The sequence below is a fragment of the Schistocerca serialis genome, chromosome 1 (genome assembly GCF_023864345.2).
Source record: "Schistocerca serialis cubense isolate TAMUIC-IGC-003099 chromosome 1, iqSchSeri2.2, whole genome shotgun sequence".
NCBI lineage: Eukaryota > Metazoa > Arthropoda > Insecta > Orthoptera > Acrididae > Schistocerca > Schistocerca serialis.
Genome location: NC_064638.1, coordinates 797,320,990 through 797,343,239, shown reverse-complemented (window position 1 = coordinate 797,343,239; position 22,250 = coordinate 797,320,990). Strand labels below are relative to the sequence as shown.

Sequence of the window (22,250 nt, the reverse complement as noted above, 5' to 3'; positions counted from 1 at the left end):
TGTGGCCAAGATAGATACGAAGCCCACACCTACTACAGTAGTACAAGTTTATATGCCAACTAGCTCTGCAGATGATGAAGAAATTGAAGAAATGTATGATGAAATAAAAGAAATTATTCAGATAGTGAAGGGAGACAAAAATTTAATAGTCATGGGTGACTGGAATTCGAGTGTAGGAAAAGGGAGATAAGGAAACGTAGTAGGTGGATATGGATTGGGCCTAAGAAATGAAAGAGGAAGCCGTCTGATAGAATTTTGCACAGAGCACAACTTAATCATAGCTAACACTTGGTTCAAGAATCATGAAAGAAGGTTGTATACATGGAAGAACCCTGGAGATACTAAAAGGCATCAGATAGATTATATAATGGTAAGACAGAGATTTAGGAACCAGGTTTTAAATTGTAAGACATTTCCAGGGGCAGATGTGGACTCTGACCACAATCTATTGGTTATGACCTGTACATTAAAACTGAAGAAACTGCAAGAAGGTGGGAATTTAAGGAGATGGGACCTGGATAAACTGAAAGAACCAGAGGTTGTACAGAGTTTCAGGGAGGGCATAAGGGAACAATTGACAGTAATGGGGAAAAGAAATACAGTAGAAGAAGAATGGGTAGCTTTGATGGATGAAATAGTGACGGCAGCAGAGGATCAAGTAGGTAAAAAGACGAGGGCTAGTAGAAATCCTTGGGTAACACAAGAAATATTGAATTTAATTGATGAAAGGAGAAAATATAAAAATGCAATAAATGAAGCAGGCAAAAAGGAATACAAACGTCTCAAAAATGAGATCGACAGGAAGTGCAAAATGGCTAAGCAGGGATGGCTAGAGGACAAATGTAAGGATGTAGAGGTTTATCTCACTAAGGGTAAGATAGATACTGCCTACAGGAAAATTAAAGAGACCTTTGGAGACGAGAGAACCACTTGAATGAACATCAAGAGCTCATATGGAAACCCAGTTCTAAGCAAAGAAGGGAAAGCAGAAAGGTGGAAGGAGTATATAGAGGATCTATACAAGGGTGATGTACTTGAGGACAATACTATAGAAATGGAAGAGGATGTAGATGAAGATGATATGGGAGATACGATACTGCGTGAAGAGTTTGACAGAGCACTGAAAGACCTGAATCGAAACAAGGCCCCCGGAGTAGACAACATTCCATTAGAACTACTGACGGCCTTGGGAAAGCCAGTCCTGACAAAACTCTACCATCTGGTGAGAAAGATGTATGAAACACGCGAAATACCCTCAGACTTCAAGAAGAATATAATAATTCCAATTCCAAAGAAAGCAGGTGTCGACAGATGTGAAAATTACCCAACAATCAGTTTAATAAGCTACAGCTGCAAAATACTAACACGAATTCTTTACAGATGAATGGAAAAACTAGTAGAAGCTGACCTCGGGGAAGATCAGTTTGGATTTCGTTGAAATACTGGAACACGTGAGGCAATACTGACCTTACGACTTATCTTAGAAGAAAGATTAAGGAAAGGCAAACCTATGTTTCTAGTATTTGTAGACTTAGAGAAAGCTTTTGACAATTTTGACTGGAATACTCTCTTTCAAATTCTAAAGGTGGCAAGGGTAAAATACAGGGAGCGAAAGGCTATTTACAATTTGTACAGAAACCAGATAGCAGTTATAAGAGTCGAGGGGCATGAAAGGGAAGCAGTGGTTGGGAAGGGTGTAAGACAGGGTTGTAGCCTCTCCCCTATGTTATTCAATCTGTATATTGAGCAAGCAGCAAAGGAAACAAAAGAAAAATTCGGAGTAGGTATTAAAATCCATGGAGAAGAAATAAAAACTTTGAGGTTCGCCGATGACATTGTAATTCTGTCAGAGACAGCAAAGGACTTGGAAGAGCAGTTGAAAGGAATGGACAGTGTCTTGAGAGGAGTATATAAGATGAACATCAACAAAAGCAAAACGAGAATAATGGAATGTGGTAGAATTAAGTCGGGTGATGCTGAGGGAATTAGATTAGGAAATGAGACACTTAAAGTAGTAAAGGAGTTTTGCTATTTGGGGAGCAAAATAACTGATGATGGTCGAAGTAGAGAGGATATAAAATGTAGACTGGCAATGGCAAGGAAAGCGTTTCTGAAGAAGAGAAATTTGTTAACATCGAGTATAGATTTAAGTGTCAGGAAGTCTTTTCTGAAAGTATTTGTATGGAGTGTAGCCATGTATGGAAGTGAAACATGGACGATAAATAGTTTGGACAAGAAGAGAATAGAAGCTTTCGAAATATGGTGCTACAGAAGAATGCTGAAGATTAGATGGGTAGATCACATAACTAATGAGGAAGTATTGAATAGGATTGGGGAGAAGAGAAGTTTGTGGCACAACTTGACCAGAAGAAGGGATCGGTTGGTAGGACATGTTCTGAGGCATCAAGGGATCACAATTTAGTATTGGAGGGCATCGTGGAGGGTAAAAATCGTAGAAGGAGGCCAAGAGATGAATACACTAAGCAGATTCAGAAGGATGTAGGTTGCAGTAGGTACTGGGAGATGAAGAACCTTGCACAGGATAGAGTAGCATGGAGAGCTGCATCAAACCAGTCTCAGGACTGAAGACCACAACAACAACAACATACAGTCTTATTTTTAACTCTTTTTATTTTGTAAAAAACTGATTGACTATTAAGTCTATAAATTATTTGCCAAAGTTTCTGTTAGGCAGATAGAGCTACAGTCCAAGCTGGTCCCACACATGTTCTCAGGGCAGATCTGATGATCTTACTGGCCATGGGAGTACATAAACTTCATGGAGATAGTTCATAGGTATGTGCCATTTGTGGACAAGCATTTTTCTGTTAAAAATGGCATTAAAGTACTGTCACATGAAAGGTAACATGGGAAGATACATGATGACCTGTACCATTGTGCCATCAGAGTTCCCTCAAACAGTATCTGTCATATGCAGTGGGTGCCTACACCGTAAGACCATGACTAAAGTAACTGTGGCTCTCCAAAACATTGGAAGAATGGGACCTCTCCTCAGGTCACCAGCATACTCTCTGACGATGGCCATTCAGGGTAGTGCAGAAACAAGGTTCATTGAGAACACAATGCAGTGCCATTCATCAGCAGTCCACACTCTCGCATTAGGCCACCACTCCAAACTCATCCATGTGTGTTGTAGTGTTAATGGCAACATAGGCCTGTCAAAGTAATTCCCTAATCTGGCTAATGCTAGTCTCTGACAAATGGAGCAGGATGACACAGAATGTTCTTGGATGACAGGCACAGATGTGACACAGGTTACAATGTGCCTGGTGCATATTTTGATTATGCACCCTTGTAGTGGTCAGTCATAATCCAATGTAACCTTAACTGCAAGTATGTCTGCTGTCACACTCCCTTGCAGTTTGACACTGGACAACTGTCACATCCAAATGCCCCCCAAATCTAGATACTGCGTCATTCAACCAGCCAGCTATTAGAGACCCACAATGAGGCCCATTTCAGTATCTATCAGGTGCTGACAACTCTGTCTGACACAAGTAAGCAACATCTTCATGTCCTTCAGAATGATAACATCTGATATTGTTCATATCCCTAATATACTTTACCAAGGCTGGTAACAAAACTTAATGCTAACAACACTAATGCTCTCAGGTAGCCATTCTACCAGTCACAGAGGCTTGCAACTCTATTTACATACCCATGAATGGAGTGTACATGTACAAAGTTATATTCACTTCTGACTATGTCTTCTGCATGCTTCAATTTTTTGTCAGGCAGTGCAAACCTAATTAAAGGAATTTAGCATCTGAAATAACTGTGCACTGAGTAAATTCTACAAGATCTGCTGTGTTCTTTATCATATGGTTGTTTGGAAGAAAAGAAGTCTCAGTCATAAGCTTATTAAATATAGTACCTTACTGAAAAAAATAACTTGGCCAAAGGGGCTTTAATTTAATTAACTGCGGGCCTAATAGGGCCATAGCTTTTGGCATTAATTTTGATGGACCAGGATTAATAACTATGCATTTCTTAAGTAATGTATCTGTTAGCAAAAAAGAACTATTACTAACTATTTTCTTGACCATGTCTGATTTTTTTGGTGAGATATTTTGACATTTTAAACATTTGGTTCACTTTGACAAACTTCATAGTCTTTTTTTATATATTCTTTTATAGTAATCGGCATCTACATCTATACTCTGCAAACTACTGTGAGGTGCATCCCATTGTACCAGTTATTATAGTTTCTTCTTGTTCCATTCATGTGTAGAGTATGGGAAGAGTTGTTGTCTAAATGCCTCGGTGCTTGCAGTAATTATTCTACTCTTGTCCTCGCAATCCCTATGTGAGCAATACATAGGTAGTTGTAGTATATTCCTAAAGTAATCATTTAAAGCTGTTTCTTGAAACTTTGTTAATAGACTTTCTCGGGATAGTTTATGTCTATCTTTGAGAGCCTTCCAATTCAGTTCCTTCAGTATCTCTGTGACACTCTCCCATGGATTAAACAAATGTGGACCATTGGTGCTGCCATTCTCTGTATATGTTCAACATCCCCTGTTAGTCCTATCTGGTAAGATCCCACACACTTGAGCAATATTCTAGAATTGGTCATACGAGTGATTTGTAAAGAATCTCCTCTGCAGATTGACTGCCCTTCTCCAGTATTCTACCAGCAAACTTCTGTACCACCTGCTTTACCCATGACAAAACCTCTGTGGTCATTCCAGTTCATACCCCTACAAGGTGCTACACCCAGATATTTGTATGAATTGGCTGATTCCAACTGTGACTCACTGATATTATAGTCATAAGATACTACGTTTTTTAATTTTGTGAAGGGCACAACACAATTTTACATTTCTGAACATTTAAAGCAAGTTGCCAATCTCTGCAGCACTCTTTCAGATGGTACATCATTATAAATAATTGCATCACCTGCCAACAAAAGAATTTCTTTCATTTACTTTAAGAATTATTGACTCATATTCATCTAATTTCTTACTGATTGGTTTTATTAGAATTTGATCTCATCTATGGAGACATTTCTTCTCTTATAAAAATATATAGTCTTAGCTACTTTATAGGTTACAATATTTGTATTGACTGTAGACACTTTCATTTGATCTATTACCACTTTAATATGTGCTATAAGTTCTAGATGCAGCGTTGTATTTTAAACTTTTTGATAATAATGCCTGCTCTCTAACAGTGAATCAATGTTATCAATATAATAGAAGGAAACATTCCACGTGGGAAAAATTATATATAAAAACAAAGATGAGGTGACTTACCAATCTCTGCCCAAACTCTTTGTCTTTAAATATGTCTGCTTGTGTCTGTATGTGTGGATGGATATGTGCGTGTGTGCGAGTGTATACCTGTTCTTTTTTCCCCCTAAGGTAAGTCTTTCCGCTCCTGGGATTGGAATGACTCCTTACCCTCTCCCTTAAAACCCACTTCCTTTCATCTTTCCCTCTCCTTCCCTCTTTCCTGATGAGGCAACAGTTTGTTGCGAAAGCTTGAATTTTGTGTGTATGTTTGTGTTTGTTTGTGTGTCTATCGACCTGCCAGCGCTTTCGTTCGGTAAGTCACCTCATCTTTGTTTTTATATATAGTGAATCAATGTTAGTAAGATTTACAACTTTAATATAATAGTGAATATCAGATTAAGTGTGTACAGAATGAACATTAGAGGCACTTAAAAATTTACAAATTTTCTCAGCAGGCCTATCTTAAATTATTTCTTCTAGCTTGTCTAAAAAGTTCTCAGCAGCATTTACTACTAAATCTACAGCACAATTATCCAAATTCTTACCTAGTCTGAGATGTGCAGTGTAGATCATTTTTGAAGGACAGTTTGATGTCTGTTCATCTCATCTCTAATTTGTCCCTAAGCAATTTTTCTTTGATATTTCACTGAGGTTCTTTGACGCTGAATTCCAAAACTTACTTTTCACTTTTTCAAACACTGGCAATGCTTTAAATGAAATATTCATTCAGATTAGGTACATTGTATACACTCTGGCAACATTTTCTTGACTGACATGGTTTTACCTCTGAACTTTCTTTCTGTACTTTGCATTATAAGTAATATTTTGTATATGCTGTTATTGGCAGACTTTCTCATTATTGAACAACCAATTTTGTTCAGTTTAGAGCCATCTTCCAGTTTTCTGTTTCTGTGTTTATTTATTTAGCATATGGCTAATGCAGACATATCATAAAATTAAATTACATATACATAGGTACATATTGACACACAAGAAACTTAAGTTTGTCTTTACAACTGAATATCCAGTCCCTCAATCCAGCACACTGCATCTGGAGTTGCTAGCAGGAAGTCCTCTACAGCACCGTGATAGGCTCAAATCCTGCATTCACTGACAATGTGGTGAACAGTCTGGTATGGAGCCCCACAATCAGAGGCTGGATTAGGTAGCTTCTTCCATTTAAAGAAAGCATTTCTGCATCAGCCATGGCTGGTATGGATTCTGTTGAGAGTAGTCCAGGTCTTGCATAGTAGGTTGAATCCACTTGGAAGTTTAGCACCTGAGAAGATGTTATGCAGGCACTCATCTGTCACTGCTTCCCACTGACCTTTCCATTCTTGAAGGGGTTTGAAGTCCTTAGCAACCATGGCAGCAGCATCACACAGAGATGGATGGCGTAATTGCAGTCTCTTACAATTTAAAAGTCGCAGGTCACTATGCACAGGTAGGTTAGAATTCCTGGAGATCTTGTGGAATTCTCTCATAAGGGCAGTACATCTGTGTAGATCAGAAGTGGAAGCCAGTAAACTGGAGTAGATCTGATTGCACCAGAAATTATGCATATTGTCATATTCAGATAGGTGTCAACAAGCCTATCCATAGGATACGCTGGCAATGACATATCAACTAAATAGCAGAAACAGTTCTTTTCAGAGCCTTGTTTCTGTGTTGATTAACTTTCGTGAATTCCCTCTCTATTGGATTATGATGTGGTGAAGATTCCTAGAAATATTGTGCTGCTTCTTGTTCTAAAAAGTCTAAAGGGGTGTATTTCTGAAGTACTCTATCTCCTTAAAATGCTGATTTTGTGCCCTGTGTTTTTTTCCCCAGTAAAACTGTCACTAGATGTGAGACTCTGAAGCAAACAGCATGAGCACTTTGAAGCAGTGCTCAGACATCTGAAGTGGTGCTAATTGACACAAAGAGGAACAGAAGAGTGATAAAGATACCATGTCATTATGAGCTGTAGTATATATGGATTACTGTGGTTTGTTCATTGATTCCATTTTTGTTCATTCACCTTCAGATATCCTGTGGTTATCTTGAGTTGTTATCATTCTTGTGTATATTATCAATGTTGTCAATAAAGTATTCATACTAAAACATTTCCCCCTAAGAACCACGGACCTTGCTGTTGGTGGGGAGGCTTGCGGGCCTCAGCGATACAGATAGCCGTACCGTAGGTGCAGCCACAATGGAGGGGTATCTGTTGAGAGGCCAGACAAATGTGTGGTTCCTGAAGAGAGGCAGCAGCCTCTTCAGTAGTTGCAAGAGCAACATTCTGGATGATTGACTGATCTGGCCTTGTAACATTAATCAAAACAGCCTTGCCATGCTGGTACTGCGAACAGTGGAAATCAAGGGGAAACTACAGCTGTAATTTTTCCTGAGGGCATCCAGCTTTACTTTGTGGTTAAATGATGATGGTGTCCTCTTGGGTAAAATATTCCAGAGGTAAAATAGTCCCCCATTCAGATCTTCAGGCAGGGACTACTGAGGAGGACATCATTATCAGGAGCAACAAGGCTGGTGTTCTACAGATTGGAGGGTGGAATGTCAGATCCCTTAATTGGGTAGGTAGGTTAGAAAATTTAAAAAGGGAAGTGGATAGGTTAAAGTTAGATATAGTGGTAATTAGTGAAGTTTAGTGGCAGGAGGAACAAGACTTCTGGTCAGGTGAATACAGAGTCATAAATACAAAATTAAATAGGGGTAATGCTGGAGTAGGTTAGTAACGAATAAAAAACAGGAGCATGGGTAAACTACTATGAACAGCATAGCGAATGCATTATTGTAACCAAGACAGACACAAAGCCCACACCTACCACAGTAGTACAAGTTTATATGGGAACTAGCTCAGCAGACGATGAAGAGATTGAAGAAATTTATGAGATAAAAGAAATTATTCAGATAGTGAAGGGAGATGAAAATTTAATAGTCATGGGGGACTGGAATTCAATAGCAGGAAAAGGAAGAGAAGAAAAAGTTGTAGGTGAATATAGAAAGGGGGTAAGGAATTAAAGAGGAAGCCACCTGGTATAATTTTGCTCAGAGCATAAGTTAATCATAGCTAACATTTGGTTTTAAAAAAATCATCAGAGAAGGTTGTATATGTGGAAGAGGCCTGGAGACACTGGAAGGTTTCAGATAGATTATCTAATGGTAAGACAGAGATTTAGGAACCAGATTTTAAATTGCGAGACATTTCCAGGGGCAGATGTGGACTCCGACCACAATCTATTGGTTATGCACTGTAGATTAAAACTGAATAAACTGTGAAAAGATGGGAACTTACAGAGATGGGATCTGGATAAGCTGAAAGAACCAGAGGTTGTAGAGAGTTTCAGAGACAGCATTAGGGAATGACTGACAATAACAAGGGAAAGAAATACAGTAGAAGAAGAACTGGTAGAGGACAAATGTAAGGATGTAGAGGTATATATCAGTAGGGGTAAGATAGATACTGCCTATAGGAAAATTAAAAAGACCCTTGGATACAAGAGAACCATTTGTATGAATATCAAAAGCTCAGATGGAAAACCAGTTTTAAGTGAAGAAGGGAGAGCAGAAAAGTGGAAGGAGTATATAGAGAGTCTATACAAGGGCGATGTATTTGACGGCAATATTGTGGAAATGGAAGAGGACTTAGATGAAGATGAAATCAGAGACATGATACTGCATGAAGAATTTGACTGAGCACTGAAACAATTAAGTCAAAACAAGGCCCAGGGAGTAGACAACATTCCATCAGAACTACTGATAGCCTTGGGAGAGTCAGCCCTGACAAAACTCTACCATCTGGTGACCAAGACGTTTGGGACAGGTGAAATACCCTCAGACTACAATGAAGAATATAATAATTCCAATCCCAAAGAAAGCAGGTTAAAATTACCAAACTATCAGTTTAATAAGTCATGGCTGCAAAATACTAACACAAATCATTTACAGTTGAATGGAAGAACTGGTAAAAGCTGACCTCAGGGAGGATCAGTTTGAATTCCATAGAAATGTTGGAACATGTGAGGCAATACTGACCCTATGACTTATCTTGAAGATAGATTAAGAAAAGGCAATCCTATGTTTCTAGCATTTGTAGACTTAGAGAAGGCTTTTGACGATGTTAACCGGAATACTTTCTTTCAAATTCTGAAGGTGTCAGGGGTCAAAAACAGGGAGCAAAAGGTTATTTACAATTTGTACAGAAACCAGATGGCAATTATAAGAGTCGAGGAGCTTGATAGGGAAGCAGTGGTTGGGAAGGGAGTGAGACAGTGTTGTAGCCTATCCCTGATGTTATTCAGTCTGTATATTGAGCAAGTAGTAAAGAAAACAAAAGAAAAATTTGGACTAGGAGTTAAAATCCATGGAGAGGAAATAAAAACTTTGAGGTTTGCCAATGACATTGTAATTCTAACAGAGACAGCAAAGGACCTGGAAGAGCAGTTGAATGTAATGGACATTGTCTTGAAAGGAGGATATAAGATGAACATCAGCAAAAACAAAATGAGAATAATAGAATGTAGTTGAATTAAATCAGATGATGCTGAGGGAATTAGATTAGGAAATGAGACACTTAAAGTAGTAGATGAGTTTTGCTCTTTGGGGAGCAAAATAATTGATGATTGTTGAAGTAGAGAGGATATAAAATGTATACTGGCAATGGCAAGGAAAGCGTTTCTGAAGAAGAGAAAGTTTTTAACATTGAGTATAGATTTAAGTGCCAGAAAGTCTTTTCTGAAAGTATTTGTGTGGAGTGTAGCTATATGGAAATTAAAACTCTGTCTTCTGGCACCAAAATACCATTCTGTGGTTCACACAACTGAAAAGCCAGTTTCTGTTAGTCAGTATAACCTCTGGAGAAGTATAGTTGGGGGGGAAGGCAGGGGGGGGGGGGGGGGGGGTGAAGGGACCAGACTATAAAGGCCATTGATTGAAGGTGTAGTTATGTTGTTGCTACCCTCAATTAGGACGTGGCCATGAAAATTCAGGATTCTGTGGCCACAAGAACAAGCACTGTCAAATACGCTGCCATTAAAAATGCTCTGATCAGTCGCTTGTCTCTAACAGAAGCCAGATGATTAAAAAATTACTACAGACATTATTGTCAGGGTTTTATGCACAACCATCTGCTTCTGGCCAGTCCACTGAATGACTTTTTGTGATATTTGCCAAGCCCAAGTGACAAATTACAGTGGATTAGTGAAGCAGAAACTACTTTTGACAATGTGAAGACTGCTATTGCTGAGACCACACTTCTAGTGCACCCCGCTCCACAAGTATTTCTCGCTTTGATGGCTTATGTGTCTGCAACTGCAATAAGCTCTGCACTCCAACAATAGATAGACCAATGTTGGCAGCCCTTGGTATTCTTCAGCTAGAAACTATCTCCATTGAAACAGAGGTGGTCAACATATGACCACAAGTTATATGTGTTTATGCTTCTATAAAGAATATTCACCATATGTTTGAAAGTTTACAGTCTACACTAATCGGTGATCACAAGCCGCTATTCTATACTCTTTGTCAGAGGCCAGACAAAGCATCATTGTGTCAGCTGCAACACTTAGGTTATACAATATAATTCACTGCTATGTCAATGGGGAAATGAGTACACTGACAGCTGACCTTGCCTATGTAGTTTCCATTACAGATGCAGTCAACTACAAGGCACTTGCCTTGGGCACAAAAATATGACAGTGAGTGAGCTACAAGACTTCCTTCTATGTCCATCTGATTTACCGCTATGTTTCACCCAGATACCACTTTTGAATGTAACTTTTATTGTGATATTTGTACATCACATGCTCTCCAGTTTGTGACAACAATCTTTTGTTGACAGGAAATCTCATTACTATGTGATTTGTCCCACCCATAAGTCCTGAGCAGGACAAGGCTGGTTTAGTGAGTTTTTGTGTGGCAAAATATGGACAGAGCCTGCAAAATTTTCATGCACCAATGTGTGGCCTGAAAACATAATAAGATCACCCACCATATCATTGCATCTCTAGGCTCTTTTGTCCCACCCAGCCGCGATTTGAACATGTTCACACAGACATTGTCAGACCATTACCACCATCTGAAGGACAGACATTCTTTCTAATAGGCACAGCCTTAAGTTTTTCCTATGGCCAATGCTACCACTGAAATCACTGCAACCATATTTTTTGTGGAGGGAACACTCTTTTCAGAGTGCCTCTCCATATTACCATCAACAAAGACAGGTAACTTGAGTCATTTATGTTCAAACCAATCGCTTTTTTAACAATTGTGAAGTATATTTAAATTTTAGCTTATCATCTGATAGCAAATGGCTAAATTCAGCGTTTAAACTGTTAATTAATAGGGTCCCTAGGATGTCATGAATCACAACATTTGATAAAAACTCTGCCAATTATCCTACTGGGTTTCTGAAGTAATATCAAGGACGATTTTTGTCCACAGCAGCAGAAATGATTTATGGTCAACCAGTTAGATTAATCAGGGTATGCTTCAGCAACATGCCTAATCATGTTACTGGGGCATCAGACTTTGTTCAAACATTACTTTTGCACATTCAGGAACTATGACCAGTCACATAGAGAGAGCAACATATTACTGCTCTTTCAGCTTTGCTAATCTTTGGGCATGTAACTAGGTTTGTGTTAGGTATGAAGTTATGCACAAACTTTTGCACCCACCATATCATGCAACATATACAGTTCTTAGTCAGATAAGACAATATTCAAAGCTTAACGTTAGTGGTACCTCAGCTATGACTTCCATCAATCGCCATAAACCTGCCTTCTGCACCTCTTTATGCTGGTACCTGCAAACCAGACATGCTACAGCGGATTTTGGACACAGTTCCTGATGAATTTTTGACAGATTGACCAGAATTACTTGCCTCTGCACTGCTCATCACATTATCTGCATCTCATACCCATTTCAATAGAAATTACAATTAGAAGTGGATGGAGTGGGGGAGGGGGGGGGGTGATATAGATTCTGTGTCATTATGAGCTATAACAATATTATGAAAAGAATAGTTGCAACTCACGAGGAAAGATGCTGAGTTGCAGATAGACACAACAAAAAGACTGTCTTTTTGTTGTGCCTTTCTACGACTCAGCATCTCCACTATATGGTGAGTAGCAACCACGCTTTTCATAATATTGTTACATTGCATCATGGATTTTCCATTGATTATGAGCTATAACGTATAACACTGAATCCTGATTGTTCTTTGATTTCACTTTGGTTTGTTGACTTTCAGATATCCTATGCTTAACTTGAGTTGTTTGTGTTCTCACATGTATATTATAAATATTGTCAATAAAGTGTCCATACTAAAATGCAACAGAATTTTGGGATTAATGATAGCAACAAATGTCTTTGGGTACATCATGTCCACCATTAATCATTACTGGACAAAAATATCAAAGTATTCCACTTGTATTATCAGTAAGCATAGAATTAATTCTGTGATTTATTTTTTATTTCATTTTTGTGACATTTCAGTTTGACAGACAGAATACCTGGGAGGAAAATTATATGTGAACTTATATCATGTGTATACAGTTCTGACTGACAAATAAAGTCAGTACCTTAGATGATCAGACTAAATGTGGTTCATTTCAGGAGAATGAAGCGCAAATAGACATGAAACTTCTGTTAGACTGCCAGTCACAGCTTGAAACATGTTATACAGTTGGTTCTTTCACAAATTCTTAACAGGCACATTACTTAAATGGTTTTTATTTTCAGGGCAGTCATATGTAGATTGAGTATTGTCACTTTGCAATTAATACAAATGATGTCTGGAAGCATTCATTTAAGTTAGTTATCCAATATCACCTCACTGCTGATCCTTACTTTAATAGTTGAGAAACTAGGTCTACGTGCAAATTTTAATGTCTGAAAATTGTGTGCTGGACTGGAGTTTGATCCCAGAATTCTGAAAATTATTTACTCTGAAACACAGTTTAAATATGTCGGAAAAAGTCACTTCCATGAACAGTGTCCTGCTTACTGAGAAAAGTCATTTTGTATCTCATGTCACTGGTTGCAAACCATTCTCTGTTCGCATATTTGACCTGGAAAAACCCAAGTAAGTTTTTATGGGTCCTTGAACTGTACATGTAGGGGAAGGGCAGACAGGCTTTGTATCACTCTCTCTACCATTACATTTACATTTAAGTAAACCCCTGTGAAGTGTATGGCAGAAGATACTCCCCATTGTATGATTATCACTCTCTCTACCATTACATTTACATTTAAGTAGACCCCTGTGAAGTGTATGGCAGAAGATACTCCCCATTGTATGATTTATTAGACTTCTTCCTGTTAAATTCATGTATGAAGTGCTCAAGGAATGATTGCTTAAGTGCCTCTGCATGTATTGTAATTAGTTTACTCTTGTCTTGTGGTCCCTATGAGGTTGCAGTATTTTCCCATATTTCTCACTTTATGCTGGATCTTGAAATGTTTCAAGCTGGCTTTCAAAGGAAAGTTGGCATGTATTTATAGGTGTCTGCCACTCCTTTTTTTTTCAATTTTTCTATAGTGCTCTCCCATGGGTCAGATAAACCTTTATGCTCATTCAATATCCTTGGGGTAGTCTTATTTTGTATGGATCTGATACACTGGAGGAATATTTTAGAATAGGTGACACTTGTAAAGTACTGTCTGAAAAAGGGTGTGTGAATATAATAAGTTGCAACTAGACCAGCTTTCAAAGTGGTGCAAATATTGACAACTTATTACATGTTCAGAAATGTAAAATTATGAACTTTACAATGCAGAAATCTAGAATTTTTAGTCTACAGTGAGTTACAATTGAATCAGTCAACACACATCACTACTTGAGTGCAACAGTTTGTAGGATATGAATTTTAGTCATCAAGCATTATCCTAATTTTTGCAGCTGGACATGAATGAAAACTGATTTCAGTGTGGGGGTGTGCACTGTATCATCCTCAGACAACAAACTGTCCCATTTTTTAATACTGATGAGGACCTCAATGGATATACATGTCCACTTAACAGTTCTATCCCCCTACTTGGGAATCAGATCCAACCTATCAAGAGACAGTCAGTTCCACTTGGTTACCCTTCCTTGGGACCTCTTTTTTGAGTCTGGTGTGAGCCTCCAATCCATGATACTCAATATGAAGCTTGACTGTGGAAGCTGCGGTTTGTATGGAAAGCCTTCACCCTGAGTCTCTTCTGAAATTGTTTCTTCCTGATACTTGTACAACCTCAAGCTAATAATCCCCAAAAGCTAGTATCCTACCAATGAACCAAAGTCTGCTACCTGCTTTAGCTATGACTGAGCACATGTGATCACTGGACTTCACACCCTACAAACTGTTTCACCCAAGTAGTGATGTGCATTGACTGATTCATTCGTGGCTCATTAATATTGTAGTTAAAAGATTCTATGTTTCTGCATTGTGAAGTACATACTTTTACATTTATGAATATTTAAAGTAAATTGTCAGTATTTACACCACTTTGAATGCTTGTCATGATCTGACTGATAATATTTACACAATTTTATCAGACAGTATTTCATTAAAAATACATGCTTCATCTATGAAAATCTGAGGTTACTATTGATATTGTTTGCCAGATCATTAATATACAACATGAACAATAAGGGCCCCAGTACACCTCCCTCAGCCATGCCTGAAGTTATTTTACATTTGTTGATGACTCCCCATCCAAGAAAACATGTTGTGTCCTCCTTATCAATCCTCACTGGAGAAATTAATTTTCTTTGATACCTCATATGATTGTACTTTCATTAGTAATGATTAGTGTGATACTGACTCAAATGCTTTTCAGAAGTTGTGGATACGGCATCTACTGGTTGCTCTGAACGATGGCCTTCATGATGTCATGTGGAAAATGCATGACTATGGTTTTGAATGAATGATGTTCCAGATTACTGATTTGCAGGAATGGAGTTATTACATTATATTTTGGCTCAGATTATCTTCCAATACTCTACAAGATATGTATTTCAAAGATACTGGACAGTAGTTTTCTGTATCACTTCTGCTACCCTTTTTGGAAACAAGTGTGACCTGTGCTTTCTTCCAGAAATCACACACACTTTCTTGTTTGAGGGATCTGTGGTACATTGTTATCTCAAAAACATGATCAAGTCCAAATCCAAAAGCTAGGTCATCAATGAAGTACAAAACTTAGCACTGAAAGCACTTCTATTAAGAATACCAACACACAGCTGGAACAGAGCTGACCTCTTGCATGGAATGTGCAGCTATTAGGTCAGACATCAAACTTTCAAGAATATACAAACATCACATATTTCAAGAACCTTTCACAGATGATAAATACTAAACAATAAATTATTGCTCGTGAACAAGTTTGAACTAGCAACTTGCAACATGTCAGCCATTGATGCCAACTACTAAACCACACTGCATGCACCATAGCTCATGGCATTGCTGCCTCTCCTGGAGAAACTGTGGCCCTCTGTTTCAGAAGACCTCAATGAAGCTGACTACAGCATCTTGGATCCAGATCTTGTCACTGGTTCTCTGTATGGTGGTGCTTATGGATTCTAGCATTCTGATCATTTTATTACATCCCCTCCACTAAGGTGAGCATCAAAGATAGTGTTTCCTGTTGAAGCTTCATGAGTGCTGAGTGTGCTTTAGTTTCATTCAACCTCACATCAATCTGCACCTCTGGGTTGTAGTGGGGTTTCATACAGAGGACATGGACGATGCCTGTGGCATTTGTCTCCTTTATGGATGCTCTTAATCCTCTTCTTCGTATGTGAAGTCTGACAAGGAATAAAGTTTAGTATCTTTTCTGGTAGTCCCACACACTGCACAGGCATAAAAATCCATACCAAGTCTACTGCTCTATATCTCACTCGCTGGTGCTTGACACTAAAGTGCTCTGTCTTTCTCTGTGGTGTTCAGGGTCCATATGCAAGGCAGTGGCTTGCTTCTTCAGTCCTAGTGATGAGATGGTTCAGGTAATCATCCTGAGCATCATCCAGTTGAAATGAGAGCAGTGTATCCACCGTCATTTTGGCTTCACAACCATGTAGGAGAAGGTGCAGTATGAAGCCTGTAGTGTCTTTCTGTGCTTTGTTTTAAGTGAATGTCTTGACTGGCTATTTCATATCCTAATCTCTCTCTTTGGCATCAACATACATTGAGAGAAATCTGCCAACGTCTTATTAAAGCATCCTGTGAGACCATTCATCTGCAGATGGCAGGCAGTTGTCATCCTGTGGCAAGTTCTGGTGCCATCTGTGTTGTGTACTGATTAGTGTCACTAGCTGACATACTGTTGGTTACTAGTTCAAATCCAACCACCAGAAATCTTTAGTTATTTCATGTTTCCCTTTTGTGGAATGCTCTTGAAATATCTTATGCTTGACATGTCTATATATTCAAATACTAGCTTTCTGGAACATTCAGTGTTTGTATAAGGAACTTCACTCTCCATCCAGGAGATCAGTTCTGTTTTGGCTGTACGTTGGTGTTTGCTATAAACATGCTTCCAGTGCTAAGTGCTGTATTTCATTGATAACTCAGCTTTTGGATTTGTACTTGATTGTGGTTTTCGGTCAACAATATTTAGTGGAGACAGCAAAACCGTGGCTTTGACTGAATAAGGATTTGACTGAACTGCCAAATACAACAGCTGAGATGTCATAAACTGTTTGGCATATGTGTACTTTTACAATGGATGTCACAGCCCGACAGTGGTATGAGAACAATGAAGATATGTTCAGTAACTGGAACAAATTCCAGGCAAAACTAAAGAAAATGTTTGGTGACAATCAACAGTTAGTCCACTTAGTGGATGAACAATTGAAGAACAGGCCCCTGAGTAACTGAAAAACAACACAGTTGTACACACCGAATCTGTTGGTCCTCTGCCATATTGTGACTCCTAAAATGACGAAGCTGACAAAATGTCCACATGATGACAGAAGTTGCAGAAGACATGTCCCAACCTCTTATGGTAAAAGACATCACAAAGACATAGGAAATCATCAAGTGGTGCCAGCTAATCAAAGAAATGCAACAGAAAAAAAAGAGTTGGACAAAAGAAGTATGACCAAATGCCAAATGTGGTATCTACCACAGTTGTGAAGGCCACTATGAGCTCACTATTCTCATGCTTCAGATAGTAACACAAGATATACGTAAGTGTTTGGGAGGCAGAACAGATGGTGTGAGTATACAAGAGACAACAACCTTGAATGTCAGGAGGCAACAGGTAATGTTGAGGAAGAGGTGTTCAGGTCTTTAGCATGAATCTACACCATCAACCAAACCCACCGTGAAGAATGGAGTTGGTCAACTCAGACTTATGCTCAGCACAAAACAACAGCCAAGCACTCAACCAACAAATGTACAACCAACTCCTTCACCAAGTATGACAATCCACAGAGTAACGGACATTTGCAGGACAGAGAACAACAGACTAGTACATTTTCACTGTTGACATGCTGGACACATTGTGCACTACTGCAGAGTAAGAAGACGAATGTTCAATGACTATTAAGCCATGAGTTGTCAACCATTACAACAGTCCTATTTACACAAGTCATCTACAGATGATTAGAGTTGACTTATGGGCCAAAGCTCACCACTGTACCCTGGATGAGGTCATTCCCTGACATGCATAGTCATTTCCTGTAGATGTACAGAGGTACCAGCTTCTTGCCTGATAACTTCATGAAAACTAAGTGAGGCAACCATTTACACTGATAAGGCCACCACTGATGAAAATCCTCCATGGATGACAGTTACCAAGATGATAAAAAATCTCATCAACTACATCATCAACAGCCAACCAGTCCAGGGAAAAATCAGTTCAGGGGCTTCTATTTCTGTAATGCTGAATGATTACCATCACTGATTACAGAAGATAATATTACATAATACAAAAGTGATTATGGTGATGTTCTCAAATGGGAGATATGTTGAGCTGACAGGAACATGTATTGAAAGAATAACTGTCAATGACAGAACACAGTCCCTCCAATTTGACCTGTTAGCAGAATGCAATCATTATGTTATTCTCTGTTACGTGACTTGTGGAAGCCCTCAAAAGCAATCGCAGAATGTGGAATATCAGAGCCCTACATTGGCAAAGCTATTCCAATGTGCACACATAACAAAGATTGCTCTGGGCAGCTGGATGCAGTTCAAGACATTATCCTATCATCGTCAATGAGAAATGTTTGAGTGGTCCATTAAATTCTGAAGTTTTTGTCAGTTGCTAAAAGCTACTCACACTCTCAAAAGAAATCTTTATGCCAGGCCAGTGATACTCATAAACATTTGGAGAGGTCAGGACCTATGGGTTGCTAACAGTCACAAGCAACCACAAAACATCCCTAATGGTATATGCATAAAAAGAGCAGTAGCAACCAAAGATTTGTGCTTCATTACCACTAGAGTCAATACAGAGGAAGAAGCAACTGTTGAACTACCAATAGGACCTGGAGTGACAGAGAAACAATGTCAGTGAGTAATAGCCATTCTTTTTTAAATTTAACTACTTCTGGGACCTGTAAGTGCTCAGTATAACAGTTCTTAATTCACTTGGTGAAAGAAGGCACAGCATCAGTTGCAACTAATGTTTATTGTAGCAGATCTGGATTTTGCTCACTGAGTGACCATCTTCAGTGATGGAAGTAATACAGAAACCAATTAGAACAGAATCACATTAATGTTAACACCAAAATACAGTTGTAGACATTTCACATGTAAGTAGCCATTATTTGGCATAGTCCCTCTAGGACTATGCTCATCAAGAGTTCAAATTGCATTGAGGTCATGTTTGCAGTTATTTCACAGCTGGCCTCTCTGTACATAAAACGTGACTATGGTGCTCTCCCTACAGGCTCCATGTTACAGTAATGCATTGTATATACGTAGTTGGTTATTTATGATATCACAAGACTAGCCATTTTAAATAAATACATTTTTATCAATATACAATAGAAGTGACTGCAACAGTGAGTGATGTTAAAGCAGCAAAACTTCTATTTGCAAAGTGATAGTAATGTGGACTACTCTAGATAGGTTGCTATTGATATGTATGTAATTGCCTTTCATTTTGTATTAAAGAGGTACTTCATGTATTAATGTGTCTAGAAACATTACACATCCATTGATTTCTATAAAATTTAACAACAGCAGTTAAAAAAGGATTACGTATATTAATGCTTTCAGATATGTTTATAAATAATGTACTTAGCGATTACCTACGTATCGATAGCTACCAATACAAAGTGGTTCGCATTACTACAGTTTACCTCTAAAGAATTTTTACAGCTTTAACATCGCTCACTGTTGTACTCACTTCTATTGTATATCGATAAAAAAGTATTTGCTTAAAACGGCTATTATTTGGTAACATAAATAGCCAACTAATTATATACACTGCATTACTGTAACATAACATACTACATATGTAACATGGCACATGCATAGAGTGCCATAATCACGTACAGGTGAGGCAAGCTGTGGGACAACTGCAAAACAGTCACCTAAGTGCGGTTTGAACTCTTGACATGTATAGCCCAAGAAGGGCTATGCCAAAAGGTGGATGGAATGTGTAAACTTTATCTGCTGGTATGTGCCATCCACTTATATGTGAAATTTCTACAATTGTACTTTGTTGTTAACATTTATGTGATGGTATTTTTCTTACTTGTCACTTCTTCTTCCATGCGTTTATGCTTTTAGGAAGCTTTAATTTTCGAGTACTGGTAATAGTGTTCCATAGATTTCGTGTTTGTTTTGAATACAGTCAGAGAGAGTCCCTTTAGTCAGCCATAGTGCCAGTAGTGCTAGCGTTTGTTTTGAATACAGTCCAGAGACAGGTAGTGCTCATTTTCATTGTTTTCAACAAGAAGTGTGTAGTAACCACAATTTAGTCAGCTATTAGCCGCCTTTAGTGAATTAGCAGTCTAGTTAAAAGTTGATTAACTCTCTACATTAAATTGATTTCTTAGGATGGATAGGATGTGTGACTGCTGTGTATGGATGCAGGAGGAGCTGGCCACTGTTCGCGAACAGCTGAACGTGTTGATGGCCGCGGTCAGCCGTCTTCAGGCTGCCGTCTCAGAGTGTAGCGGCAGTGGGGAGTCTGGTGTGTCGCATGGTACACCCCAGGTGTTACATGCTTCACCCATGGTCCCTGCTGTCTAGACATCTTCCTGGGTACCGGGCGCGGTTGGGCCACCCTTTCCCCAAGGGGAGTGGCGGATTCAGCAGCGTTCACGGTGCACGAGGCGGAGGGTCAATGTGGTGGCTGGCCGTGTGACATTGCCCACTCACCCTGTGAGCGGACATGTGGCCGCTCCTTCAGCAAGGTCCGAGCAGGCACACAGGGGGAGGGGTTTATTAGTGATTGGGAGTTCCAACATTAGCCGGTTGATGGGGCCCCTTAGGGAGATAGCGGAAAGGTTGGGGAAGAAGGCCAGTGTTCACTCTGTCTGCTTGCCGGGGGGCTTCATCTGAGATGTGGAGGAGGCCCTGCTGGTGGCGATAGAGAGCACTGAGTGCACCCGACTGCAAATTGTTGCTCATGTTGGCACCAATGACTCCTGCCGTCTGGGTTCAGAGGTCATCCTCAGTTCATACGGGTGGTTGGCGGAGCTAGTGAAGGGAAAAAGCCTTGTTCGTGGGGTGGAATCTGAGATGACTATTTGTAGTATCGTTCCCAGAACCGATCGTGGTCCTCTGGTTTGGAGCCGAGTGGAAGGCTTGAACCAGAGGCTCAGTCGATTCTGTGGAGATCTGGGGTGCAAATTTCTCAACCTCCACAATCGGGTGGAGAAATGTAGGCTCCCCCTGAATAGCTCAGGCGTGCACTACACACAGGAAGCGGCTATAAGGGTAGCGGAGTATGTGTGGAGTGCACATGTGGGTTTTTTAGGTTAGAGAATTCCCTCCCTAGGCCCGACAAGATGCCTCCTGGGATATGACAAGGTAGTAGTAGGCAAAACACAACAGGGAATAACAGTATTAATGTGCTAATAGTAAACTGCAGGAGCATCTATAGAAAGGTCCCAGAACTGCTCTCATTAATGAACGGTCACAATGCCCACTTAGTACTAGGGACAGAAAGTTGGCTGAAACCAGATGTAAACAGTAATGAAATTATAAACTCAGATTGGAATGTATACCGCAGAGACAGGCTTGGACAGTGAAGGGGGAGGCATGTTTATAGTGATAAAAAGTACAATAGTATCAAAGGAAATTGACGGAGATCCGAAATGTGAAATAATTTGGGTGAAGGTCACAGTTAAAGCAGGCTCAAACATGGTAATTGGATGTCTCTGTAGGTCCCCTGGCTCAGCAGCTGTTGTGGCAGAGCACATAAAGGAAAATCTGGAAAATATTTTGAGTAGATTTCCCAATCATGTTATAGTTCTGGGTGGAAATTTTAATTTCCTGGATATAGACTGGGATACTCAAACATTTATAATGGGTGGCAGGGACAAAGAATCCAGTGAAATCTTATTAGTGCATTATCTGAAAACTATCTTGAGCAGTTAAGCAGAGAACCGACCAATGGCGATAACATACTAGACCTTCTGGTGACAAACAGACCCAAACTATTTGAAACAGTTAATGCAGAACAGGGAATCAGTGATCATAAAGCAGTTACTGCATCGATGATTTCAGCCATAAATAGAAATATTAAAAAAGGTAGGAAGATTTTTCTGTTTAGCAAAAGTGACAAAAAGCAGATTTCAGAGTACCTGATGGCTCAACACAAAAGTTTTGTCTCAAGTACAGATAGTGTTGAGGATCAGTGGACAAAGTTCAAAACCATTGCTCAGTATGCATTAGATGAGTATGTGCCAAGCAAGATTGTAAGAGATGGAAAAGAGCCACCGTGGTACAACAACCAAGTTAGAAAACTGCTGCGGAAGCAAAGGGAACTTCACAGCAAACATAAACATAGCCAAAGCCTTCCAGACAAACAAAAATTATGTTA

At 39.3% G+C, this 22,250-nt stretch overlaps 1 protein-coding gene across 11 annotated transcripts in view; it reads left to right on the top strand.

The window, feature by feature from the left end:
* Positions 1–22,250, top strand: part of LOC126483787 (putative thiamine transporter SLC35F3) — a 647,658-nt gene that overhangs the window by 360,522 nt on the left and 264,886 nt on the right. The gene's annotated exons all lie outside the window — the stretch shown is intronic.